The following is a 13515-nucleotide window of genomic DNA, read 5'->3' on the forward strand; positions in this document are numbered from 1 at the left end:
TTTGTATATTTATCACAGTCATTATTCAGTTATTGATTTTGTTACTGTTCACAAGTTTTGGTGCAGACTGTTCACTTCACATCTGTCTACAGACATCAAGTTTAAGTGTAATTTCAATAAGTAAGCTCTTTAATCACTCATTTGCTTTCTCAGTGTTTGTCTGCTGGTCTATTCTTTATCTCACTTCCACTTTCCCACACTGTAAAACTCAATGTTGAAATCATTGCTCCAGTCCAATCATCTTTTTGGCCGCCTTCTTCAAGTCAGTAAGCCTCCATTCTGTGTACTTGAAATCACACTGCTCATCTTTCATTCTCACTTGTGGCCTGCTTCGTAGGGACCCTCCAAGTCACTCAGTGCTCCAGCCAAGCCTCTATCCTACTTTCAGCGCTACACTTGGAGGGCCCTGTCCTAATTCCAAACCCTACTTTGATTCAGTTCTGCTGTAATGAACCACTGAGTCTAATTGCCAAATACCATCTTTGAATTTTGTTTATCAATAAATGATGTTCAGTGTCTTCTAATGACCTGTCCTTTTTGAAATGCTGTGCACATCATTCATAGTATAGTTGTTAGTGTACCTGTCATGTTCCGTGGGAGTGTCTGGAGATTTTCCAGGGTGTGTCAGAGGTGTCCAGACCATCCTCCAAGGCAGAGATTTCGCCACCTCACCTGCTCCTCTTCCAGGAGCAACCAGAAGGAGGGTTTTTAAATCAGCACTGCCTGCTTCTCATCGCCAGTTCGTCCTACTACCCCTGGTGGTAACTTGGCTTCCTAGTGTTCTGTTAAATGTTCCATGTTCCGTCTTGTATCTAACGCTGCTCTCTGTCCTCAGTTCCTACAGGATTCTCCTCCTGCCATGCTCACACTTCAGTGCGTGTCTGATTTAGTCCATGTACTACAGTCAGGTCTCAAACCAAGGACTTCCATACTCACCTCGTTCACCCGTCTGCCCTCCTGCCTGTTGTCACTCCGCTGGGACTGGATCTCCTCCTTCACTCTGCTCACCCCACTGGACACTCTCACGAAAACCTCACCAGGACTCACCATCTCCAATCTGCAAGTAAGCACATCCAATGGCTAATCATTCACTTGCCTTCCTGCCCAGTAACCTCCCTTTACTCTGTTGGAGATCTCTCCATTCCTTGGCTCTCTGTGTGCTCCCTATGTTTAAGTGTTTCTCCCCTCTTGCCCTTCTTCAGCTCTAGGCCCCAAAAGTTCACTTAGTACTTCATAAGGAGTTACCTGTGCAGTGATGCTAATGTTAATGATAAATTAAACCAATAGCTCCCTAAAATTCACAGTAACATCAGTCTGCACGCCAGGAGAGTTAATGACAGAAAGCTTAGCCATGATAATGCAAGTGAGGTTTATTAAATTCAAATGTATCTTACTGTGACACTTTCACCTGGTGTGGTTTTGACGTCTAACTTCACATCTTAAAACGTAAAAAAATTTAGCAGACTAAAGGCTGTGCAAATGTCACCTTACTATAGCTGAGAGCAGTGAAGCGAGTTTGTGAAGTTAGCTGTGACCAAGTACTGCACAGTGCAGTGAAATAATGTAAAGGTACTTTACCACCAGCATCATGTGACCTGGCCTATGTGTGCTTAGCACAGAGGAAAAACACACTCTGAGCAGCTCTTCTAACTAACTCAAATCAGTCTCCTCTGTCTCTGAACAAAGTAACAGCTGCATAGTGACCATAAAAGTTCCATGATCATATCAACCATAACTGACAGTATACACAGTCCTTATTAGTATGTACTGTATGTGCATCTGCCTGTTTAATACTTCATGAGTCAACCTTTCCCGTCAGTTTAATTTTAACCTGGATTGAATTGGATCAGTTTAAACAGACCCGTTTGTTTCTTTGTTTTGACACAAAAACAAAACTAAATTAGAGGATGTAAGAATTCTAAGACCAAGATCACAATACAAATACAGCCGAACACATACCAACAACAACACTGCAGGACCTAGTTCAGCTCTTAAGCCAGCGAGGTGTGATTGCGGACGCCGCTCAGGTGCATCCGTCTTCCCCGCAGCGGTACCGCAGACTACATCCCGCCACATATATGTATATATGTAGATTAATATATGTGAGTTTTTGGCCATGATTCTTTCTTAAATTCATTTTATTTAATTTTTAAGAGCTACATTTTGGGGTGGGTCATTCACGGATGCTATTTGTGATGCAATTCGAGTCCTTGTTGTTTGTTAGTGTTCAGAAGTCATCTGGTCTTCATATTGTCCTGGCTGTTTGCCTTGATTTTAGCTGAAGATGGCTTATTGTCAAGGTTGACTGAACAGGCTCGGGTGCAGACTTGAGGAAAAGTGCAAAGATGGTTTATTTACAAAACACTAAGTGAGTATATACAGAATGTGAAGGGAGTTCAGCGGTTCCAGGGTTCCATGGGGTATGGTGAAGGGAATTCCACACACACTCTCCGATATGTTCCCACTCTCCTCTTCAGCCACGCCACTCCACTCTTGCAACTTCACTCATGCTCAGGAAATCCAGGGATAAGAATCAAGGACGTGACCAGGAAATTTATATATAGAACAGATGAGAAATCCGGACCAGGAATATCACAAGGAAGCACGAAAGTGGGTTTGAGCTGGGCTACACTAACGTGAGTAGTACAATCTTCCATCAACGAGAAGCACCGAGCCACTGACTTAAAAAGTTGCCGGGAGTAGCAGCATAACGAGCTACAGGTGAGTACCTGCTTCCAGGTGTGTTTGCCAAAAACGGAAGCCCACAGTGAGCTCCGCACAGGCGAGGAGGAGACAGTAGAGGAGAGCAAGAGAGAAGAAAAACAATAACAAATACCTGTAGCGTTATTGAGCCGGCCGGGCAGACACAGGGACCGTGACACTTATAGCTGAAATGTGTCCATTTATTGCACTATAAGAAATATAGTGATGTGTCTTCATTGAGTACAATTTTTTCTTTTTTCTTTTTTCTGATGTGTGAACTAAACTAAAGGTTTTTAACCCGTATCGTTCCTTGCATTACTGCTTGACCAATGGCTGATTGGATGCTTAGACTAATAAGCAGAAAAGTGCAAGTGCTCTTAAAAATACCAATTATCAGCTTCATAGGGAAAGCAATCAAATTCAATACATTACTGGTTTAATGTGTGTGTGTACTGTACGGCCACATGTCTGGTTGTACATTAAATACATGAAGAAACTTACATAGCAGGTAGAATCAATCTACAGTTTACAGTCCCTCTGTCATTCCTGGTTGGCTCACTACTTTCTATCCTTGTCTCTCTCCTTATTGCTCTACCTCTCCTCTGACTGAATCTATCTTGACTGAAAGGTTTGGTTATTTAGTTAAACATCAGCAGACTACTGAAGCACATTGACCAGTCTGTCTTGCACCAACAACCATGCCATATTCAAAATCCCTTAAATCACCTTTCTTCCCCGTTTCTTAAAATTGATAATTTAAGTTTTTTTTTTACTAACACACGTTGTTTGAGTCAAATTGTTAAATGTTGCCATTGTGTTACTTAAATGTGTAAGTCTTACTTCAAACTGTAGGATCAAAGACATTCCTTTGTTTCTGACCACCTCCCCAGCCAGTCTGTTGGTGGGGGAGGCTGTAGTGTTTTACATCTTATGTGAAGGTTCTGTTTTGTTGTTTAGTAAGCTAAACACACACACACACTCTCGCACAGGCATACACACACATATACACACACGTGCTTACACGTGCACACACATACACACACAGTACCTTATCTTTTGTGACCATAGGGGGTTTTTAAAATGGGTGGTGCTTGTGTGTACTGTAACTGTTTTCAATACAAAACTGCATTTCGTTGCCCTGTACCTGTGACATGTGCAATGACAATAAAGTTGAATTCTATTCTATTCTATTCTAAAAAGGCGGCAAGGAAGGCTGTTTATTTGATGCTGGCTAGGAGACAGGTGAGGAGTATTTAGCTCCAAGAGCCTGGTTCCGACCAGCGTCCCTTGCTAGCAAGTAAAATCGCTGTTTGTCTTGCTTCCTTGTCGTTAACGGGAATAAGTTTCTAAACCAGCGGGGTGTGTGGAAGCGCAGACCCAACATTTATCTGGTCCTTCCGAGCCAGAGGCCAACACATTGCATCCACCGAGGAGGGAGAAACGAGACATCGAAGTCTGCTAGCAGCCAGGACGTCTGGGACGCCTGATGAAAGCCCTGGTGCTTAATTTTGTCACCAGGCCGGTGAGTTAGCGTCTGAACTCCCCTCGGGTTGGATGGCGATTGACGGGATTCAGAGACTCCCCATTAACGAGAAGCAACGCAAACAGTAAGTACAGAAGGCCTTATGCGTCACCGTGACTGCAACATGTTGTCAGGAACGGTCACAAAGTGAGTTTCTCCACATTAAAATGGACTCGGGAGAAAGTCACTTATTGGGACAATCAGAAAGCGAGTCCCTGTCTAAAAGGATTCAGCGAGGTAATCCAGTCTAAATTCTTCTTTTTTTTTTTGAAATGGCAACATTTTGCTGAGGGTGGAAACGAAATGTGATGATAGATTCCACTATCAGCAATGAATGAATGAATGAATGAGTGAAAATTAAAATAGGGAACTGACTGGACTGATAAAGCTGACAAGAGTTGACAAAACTTGACTGACTTGACACCACTATGCAAGGTTAACCCCCACCCAGACATGACAAAGGGGTGGATGTATCAGTGTGTGTGTCTTTTGTTGCAGGAGCAGGAGGAGACCAGAGGAGGAAACTTTGGGTCACATGACTATGTGTCTGTGAGTTTACCAGCAGTGTGTTATTTATGACCTAGTATTGCCAAATGCAGAGGTCACTGCGAGAAAGTGTGTATACACCTGCGCAGCGCTAACATTTACATTACTTTTTTACAGCAGAGGGTTAATCATGTGATTTAATCATGTGATTTACAGCAGGACAATTGGTTAATATTTTCTACAGGGTTACTGGTTACTGGGTTTTTGTGTGAAGGAAACTGTGTTGCAGGTTTTGTGTTGATTATGCAATTACACTGTGTTGTTGGGAAAACGTGAATGCTACAGTGGAAATGTGAATGCAGTGTGAGATATACTGTGTTTGAAACCAGTGTTACTTCTTCTTACAGCAGAGTGTTAACTTTATGGCTTTTTACAGAACCTCTGGAATCTGGATGACCCAGACCTGACCTAGGATGCTACTGCTAATGTTTCTTTAAAAGTGCTTGTAAAGGATTGACCACAGACAGACAAGTGACATGAGAAAAAATACAATTTTCAGTGATTACAGAATAGTTTAATATGGGACTCATTATCTGACCACTATTGAGCTCATAGTGATAAAATAAGTGAGTGACAAACTTAAGGAAAGTCACTGATGAAGTTGAGATGATCAATGATTTGGAGCAAATTATGGCAAAAAAGTAGGGGTTTCATGATTTAGAATAAACCTGCACATGATACTTGTCTCTGTGATGCTGAATACTTTATTACTCTTATGAGCTACAGTTGTTTGCAAATGTGAGGTTTGTTTTAACTTACAGGGTTTTGTCCTACAGGCAAGGATACAGGCTCCAGGTGGAGCTGGGAATTAAACAAACTTTAACATTTAACCACTGACTAATGTTTTGACACAGGGTTACAGGTTTGGAGTGAAGCTGCTCCAAGAGGGAAACCCTGGAGAATTTTTCAGAGAGAATGTACAACATTCTTGTGCATGTCTCATTGTGTGGAGTTGACACATATCAAGAGCCGTGTGGCAAAAGAGGAGTATAAATTTTTAACTTGCAGGTGTCGTGAGAAGGAGCGACTGCAGGGGATCGTCCACAAGATGGAAGCTGAGGCCAGGAGAGAGGCTTCAGGAGGATCAGTGAGGAGCAGAGATCACCTTCAGCACAGCAGATATCCTACAGAGAGCTGTGCTACTGGGCATCCAGAAGATCGTCAAGAGGAGACTTTGAACAGCAAACATCCAGAAGGAGTGAAAGAAATTTGACGTTGACGTTGAGGTAGTAAAGTAAAATCGTTGTCCGTCTTGCTTCCTTGTCGTTAACGGGAATAAGTTTCTAAACCAGTGGGGCCTGTGGAAGCGCAGACCCAACACACTTAAATATATTTAAACTGTTGAATTATTTTTCTGATATAGTTGGGCTCAACTCACTGAACAACATAGGATTCTGGAATAAATTGCTAATATGGTCGCAGGCAAACATCTCTGGCTGTGAGTACAGCTCCACATACCACACGGTTGTCTTTTGGTTTTAATATAGGTTATAATCACATTTTAATTAATCTACTTATGTGTGGTGCATTTTAACAGAGGATTAGCAGGAATTCATCAATAAAGATATTATATCTGTTCATACAGAATGGTAGTTCATTTCAGTTTTTACACATAAGTTGTGAGCAAACCAGAAAAATTATACACATTTTTATGACTGCATCAGCTTTAATGAGATTTTATGTGTGATTATATACATGCATTCTTGTATTAAGATTCAAGTTAATAAATTAGAGCTTTAACTGCCCAGTGAAGAGACTGTAGCTGTGACAGGTGGATGTCGCAGTGGCAAGACTTTGCATCGTCTTTTTAGATTATGAATTTGGTTCTTTAGTTGCTGCAGAGTCTGGATCATGCTTGTAAAATGGTACAGAAATTTTACCACTAACAATGTCTGTAAAATGAGCCCCAGAGATGCGATTTTCATTGACTGTCAGACCACAGTCGCTGTCTCTTCCTGTTAAACAAGGTAAACTGCATCTGTCTTACTATTACAGCAGAGCTTCACTCACTTTCACTATAAGATAATCTAAGCTATACATCAAAGTTCTCACTAGCTCGTCCTCCATCAACCATCAGTCACACTATTTTTGTCTCAAGTAATGTCAAAATGTGTGAGAGAGTTTTTGTGTTGCTTTTCCTGTGAGTGTATCTCATAGCAGTATACACAACATTTGTCTTCAGCTACAGGCCTTCTGATTTTTGTTCTGGGAGGGAAACTTAGCCCTGCAGTGATCATGACATCAGAGTCCACATTCTGTAAATGAAAAAGTTGGAAATGTTCAAAGTCACTAATCCTGCATATTATTTATTTATCTCTTAACATCCACTAGGTCAGAGGTAATCTGTCTAGACTGATGTGTAGGGTTAGACAAAATTCGGCCCTATTGGGAATAAAGATTACAGAAAGTGTAATGCTTCCTTTGAAAGGTTGGGTGTTTTAGTTTCTAAAAATGTAAAAAATGTATTCAGTTACCACAACCCAAGACTGATTGCTGGTGACCAGTGAATGTTAATAGATGAATGATTGAATCAGACAATATATACATCAATCGATCTGAATCTACGGTTAAAACAGATTACCTCACTGCGTTGTGGATTCTGTCCATCATCTTCAGCTATTTGATAGAAAAGCTACATCTGTTAGTTATTCACTTAAAACCTTTGCATGTTTAGTTTAATTTAAAACACATAACTACCTGTTTGAAGTTTCCTGATCTTGATAATCAGACCGATGATGACCAGTAGGAGGAAAACAGTTAAACTACCCAGGATCATACTGGATGGATTTTGTGATCTACCTTCTACAAGAAAGAGAAATAAATACATTATTTAATACAAATAAATCATAAAAATAATAAATAAGAGTATCCTTAGTTTTTTGACAGGTAATAAAAATAGTACATGTTTTAATTGCTGTTAATGAAACGATGGAGAAAAAATAAAAACAATCTTACCTTGAACCTTTAAATTTGTTGCACCATAAACTATGAACGTTTCATTCTTGAGTTCGCCACAGAAATACAGCCCAGAGTCAGATGAATCCACTTGTTTGATCTCAAGAAATAGCACAGAGGTGTTGGATGTCATGTTGAATTTGACATTTTGAAATCCTTCATAGAAAGTCGCATTGCTTTTAGGCCTGACCATATACGAGATCCTGCTAGTGTTGGATCTGTTTGTCTTTCTGAACCAGAATAAGTGAACAGGATAACTGCTGAGGTTGGAGCACTGCAGCGTGACTTCTTCACCAGGCCATATAGTGAAACTCGAAGGCTAAGACAGAGATCCAACCTGGAACAAACAAGTATTAATAAACTTAATATTCAATAACAGTCCCTATGACATGTACATAATGTTCAGCTCTGCTGGATTACTGTACAGAAGTAAATGTGAAAAAGTGATAGATGTACTTACTGAAGGTGCAGAGCAAAACTGCTTTCATGTTCATCATTGTGACAAGCACCACCTCAATGTCACTAACTGAACTGTGCTCCAGTAAAAGTGATCTGTACGTAAAGAGGCGGGCTGTGCTTTTATATGTTCAGTTAGTCAGACTGACAGTGACGGAGAGCAAACTGACACTGAGTAAGAAAAACTGGTTTTTATTATAATCCTGTTTAATGAGATAATCTAGGTAATGTTGCAAAAGTCTGTCTACAAAAGATGTCAGCCTGAATAATTTTAAACAGTATTAGTCTTTATCTTTCTCTGAATAGGACTCTCTAAAGTCTTATCAATTCCCATCCTATGCAGTAGTGCTGTTAAATAACAATAATAATGTGATTTACCTCGGGCAAGAGGTGACCTCATTTACATTTATTTGACACACAGGAGCATGTATGCTCTGAGCAGCTCTTCCAAATGAACTAACTGAATCGCCTTGTCTAAACAAATAGTAGCATTTAACAGTTGAACTGCTTACTGATCAGGAAGAGCCCCATCATGTGGTCAACTGCAATTCACAGCACATGCAGTACTTATTAGAAACATCTATGCATGTCCCCAATAATACATTAATCCAGGTAGTCAATCATCTTGTTAAAAATAAAAATCTTTCACAATGATTCATGTCTTCTAAAAGTTTGCTAGTTTAATCAGATTGGGGCAGACAAAATCATTTAGTGAGGAAAATGCTTTATTGATGAGGGCATCAAATACTCTCATTTTGTCAGACATACACAATATGTACAAATGTACTGGGCCACAGTTCTTAATCTTTAAATACAGGTATTGAAAATCTCATTGCCACTGGTGTATAAAATCAAGTACCCAGAAGTCTGCCTTTCAAACGTTTTAGAAAGAATGGGTTGTTCTGAAGAGTTCACTGACAGTCAGTTTGTGAAATTTCTTCCCTCCTAGATATTTCACAATGAAGAGTAAGTGGCATTACTGCAAAGCGGAAACATCTAGGAAACAGAACAACTCAGCTACAAAGTGGCAGACCACGTAAGGTTACAGAGTGTCGGTGGCTGGGTGTATCACCTCCACCTCAGCCTAATGTGTAAAAGCTGCTGATGCTCTGCTGACTCAGTGACTGCAGAGTTCCAACCTCCTGTGGTATTAACATCAGCAAAAACTAAGCAAAACAATGCACCGGTATATTCATGGCATGGCTGAGGAGCTCCTGTAGGTTTAAGGTGGCCCAGTTACTTTGTCTGTATACTGTATATCCTGTACAAGGTGTCTGATCACAACAGCCACATAGCAGCAAACTGCAGCATTTGATTCCAAGAGGTAATGCTTCTATTTCAGTAGTTATAATGTCCATAGGGGGAGGGTGGAAGGCTGGGAGTGAAGCAAGATCCAAGTTTGTCAGCTGAGAGACACTTTAATCTGTTATTAATGTTCCCATGTTTTTATTACTGTTTTTGTTTATACAATGTCTTTTTTTTTTTTTAAATAAAAAGTTAGAAGAAGTTAGACTTTCTCTGTGTATTCTTGTGTCTATTTTTCATTTAAAGAGTAAATATAGGAGGCATGTCAGGAATACTCAGAAACAGCCTTGAGAAGAGCACACAGAGAAACACTAGTATAGTGCAGGGAGTGATTGCCTGAATGTCAGACTTCAACATCAGTCTCTCCAGAGCCTGACAACTTCCTGCTGGAGTTTCCCATCTCAGACCCTCCTTCACCTTCTTTGAGGAATAGCTCACACTGCCATTCATATTGTTTACCCCAAATTCTGACCCTAGCAGACCTGAATAATGTGACAGCAGTTTGTCAGATCAGGCACTGTTTTTTGTCCAGTTTTACTGAGCCTGTTTAATTTGATTTTAAGCTTTGTATTTTTAGGTGTCAGCACTCTTTGTGGTCTTCTGCTGCTGTAGCCCATAGCAATGGGAATAACAGGCTATGTGTAAGGTAACATGAAGGTAAAATAATGAAGAATATAACAAATCACTTCAACAAAGAGTACAAACGTAATGTAATGCACTGTATTTAAAAATGTAACAAGTGTAATATGTTTTTTTTTTAATGTATTTTGTGTAATTACACCCCTAACATATACTGAAGTGTATTTGAATTGTTTGTGATCAATCAATCTGTTATGGGCTGTGAACACCAGGCAGAGAAGATGTCTCAATAGCAGACAAGGATTGAACAGTGAAGCATTTTCAGTCTCAAGTCTTTATAAACACAAGAGGAAATAACAAAGGAATCGAGGTGATAGTCTGAGTCAAGGTTAGGAGGGAGCGCCACTTAGTGAAAGAATAGTTTGGTTATTGGTCAGAAACGGATATTAAGATGTCTCTGAATGTGACTTGGGGAGTGAGAGGAAATTTTCTGGCTTACATGGTGTGAATGGCAAGTGTGATGTGGAGGGAGGCAGGTGGTTTAAGGTAGGGAGCAAAGGAGCTCCAGGAGGTCAGGCAAAAGTGTGCAGAGTGTAAGTGGAAGCTCAAAGGAAGGACATAAACATCTTAGAACTTGGAGACTGGAGGTTTTCAAGAAGTCAATTTACCATGCAGAGTGAGCTAACTATCTTGCATAGACTGAGTGCCCATGCCATTCAAGTACATTGTGTGTGTGTGTGTTTGGATTAATGTTGGATTTTTTTTACAAATTGAGGCCAAATCACAGTAAGAATAGCCTGTCACTGCCATTGCTGCCATTGCTACTGGACTCTCATTGCACTACTAATAGAGTAATGCAACACAGATATGCTGTATAAGGTAAATGAACCACAGGCATCAACTAGAATTATGTGAAAAGTGTAGCAATGACACTGAAGAACTGCCTCATCATTATAACTATCTGCAGGGTTAACAATTGTGTATTTCATAAAAACTCTTCAACTAATGATTTAAGTAATAGTGTTGTCAACAATCTTTTTAGGGTCCACTTTTTTCAAAAGAGATCTTCAGCCATTCAAAAGATGGAGGTCATTTTTTAACATGGCTCCATGTTAAAAACTATGAATACCTACACAACTTAAAGACTAAAAGAACAATGATCTTCAGGTCTACCAGGTTCTAATAGCACTGTTAGTTTTCTTCTAAATGTCAAAATTTATGGAGTGAACATATCATCCATAAATAGAGTGAGGTCTGCTGTATAATCAGGGCACACTGGTGACACCAGTAATGTGTACTGATGGGTGTGGTGTGGTGTACAGTCATAGACAGTGCAAATGCCACAAACATGTTGTTAACCTGCACAGGTGATTAAAGCTGTTTTAGATGAAGTGTGAGGTTTTCAAAATTCATTATAGTTGGAAATTTTGTGTTCAAATGACATAGAACGCATTTTTTTTCCCACCAAAATTATGAAATGAGTAAATTTTTATGCTCAGAAAACAATTTTCATGTCACAGTTGGTGACCATATAGAAATACGGCTGCTTTCCTCCCCTATTTTGTTGAATTTTTTTATTTCTCTACTTGACTCACTGATATTTTCACTGGTAAGATCCATTTGTAAAGCATTTTTTCTAACACTTTTAAATACAAGCAGCATTTTGTTGTAAACCATCATGTGTGTAAATATATCCTTTGTGCTATGTGACTACCTGATTAGATATTTCTGTTAACTAGCAGTTCAACAGGCCTACTAACAAAGTATGCTAACAATAAAGACATTACAGAATATCTATTTATAAACTCCATTTTGATACTAGAATATTAAAATACAGTTTAACTACTCCTTGTATAATTCCTACAGTGGTTTCAACCTTTATGTTCAATGGCACTGCATGACCATAACCACAATCATTTTAAGACAGTCATGGCGGTCAGAAGATTATGACCTAAAAAACAAATGCTTGCAAGACAGCCCTGTGATATTTTCCGTGGTATTCAGGCCACAGAGTTTTGTCTCTTCCTGTTCAACATATCTCACACACCTTTATGCCCCTCTCACTATTAAACTAAAGCAGAGCCTCACTACCTCTCAATACAAAAAATAGTCTGCATTATTTATCAGTCTTCACTAACTCCTCCATTACCTACCGATCACAATGGTTTGCTCTCAGATAAAGTCATAGCAGCTGTGGTGGGAGACGGCGAGATAGCTAGATAGTGAGAAAGTATTAGCAGTTACTGCATTGTATTAATCTTTATTAGAAAAAGTGTTTTTTTTGTTAAAGGTGGTTGTAAAGATTTACATACACCAACTGTACAGAACATCACAAGCAGATAAATATGATAGCTTTCACTTTGTGCTGGTGTTCCTGTTATTTTGTGAATCTATCTCGTAGCAGCGTACAAAACGTTAGACTCCAGCTCTCTCTGTGGTACAGGGCTTCTGATTTTTGCTCTGTGAGGGAAACTCAGTGCTGCATAGTTCATGGCATCAGAGTCCACATTCTGTAAATGAAAATGTTCAAAGTCACTAATGCTGCACATTATTCATTTATCTCTTAACATCCACTAGGTCAGAGGCAATCTGACTAGACTGATGTGTAGGGTTAGACAAAATTCTGCCCTGTTGAGAAAACAGATGACAGAAAGACTGTAATGTTTCATTTGAAACGCTGTAGCTCTTAGTTTCTAAAGATGTACAAATTTATTCAGTTACCACAACCCAAAGAAGCATTGATGGTGACCAGTGGATGTTAATAGATGAATGATTGAATCAGACAATATATACATCAATCGATCTGAATCTACGGTTAAAACAGATTACCTCACTGCGTTGTGGATTCTGTCCATCATCTTCAGCTATTTGATAGAAAAGCTATATCTGTCAGGTATTCACTAAAAACCTTTGCATGTTTAGTTTAAGTTTAATACACATAAATACCTGTATGAAGTTTCCTGATCTTGAAAATCAGACCGATGATGACCAGTAGAAGGAAAACAGTTAAACTGCCCAGAATCATAGTGGGTGGATTTTGTGATCTACCTTCTACAAGAAAGAAAACTAAATTATGTTATTTAATAGGAATAAAAATTAGGAAAAATAAATAAGAATATTCTTAATTTTGTACAGGTAATACGAATAGTACACATTTTAATTCCTGTAAATGAATCAATAGAGAAAAAATAAAAACAGTCTTACCTTGAACCTTTAAATTTGTTGCACCATAAACTATGAACTTTTCACTGTTTGGCTCGCCACAGAAATACAGCCCAGAGTCAGATGAATCCACTTGTTTGATCTCAAGAAATAGCACAGAGGTGTTGGATGTCATGTTGAATTTGCCATTTTGAAATCCTTCATTGAAAGATGCATTTTTATCAGGGCTGATCATAGACGAGATCCGGCTAGCTTTCGGTCTGTTGGTACTTCTGAACCAGAATAAG

Source organism: Oreochromis aureus, linkage group 3, assembly GCF_013358895.1.
Source record: "Oreochromis aureus strain Israel breed Guangdong linkage group 3, ZZ_aureus, whole genome shotgun sequence".
Classification (NCBI taxonomy): Eukaryota; Metazoa; Chordata; class Actinopteri; order Cichliformes; family Cichlidae; genus Oreochromis; species Oreochromis aureus.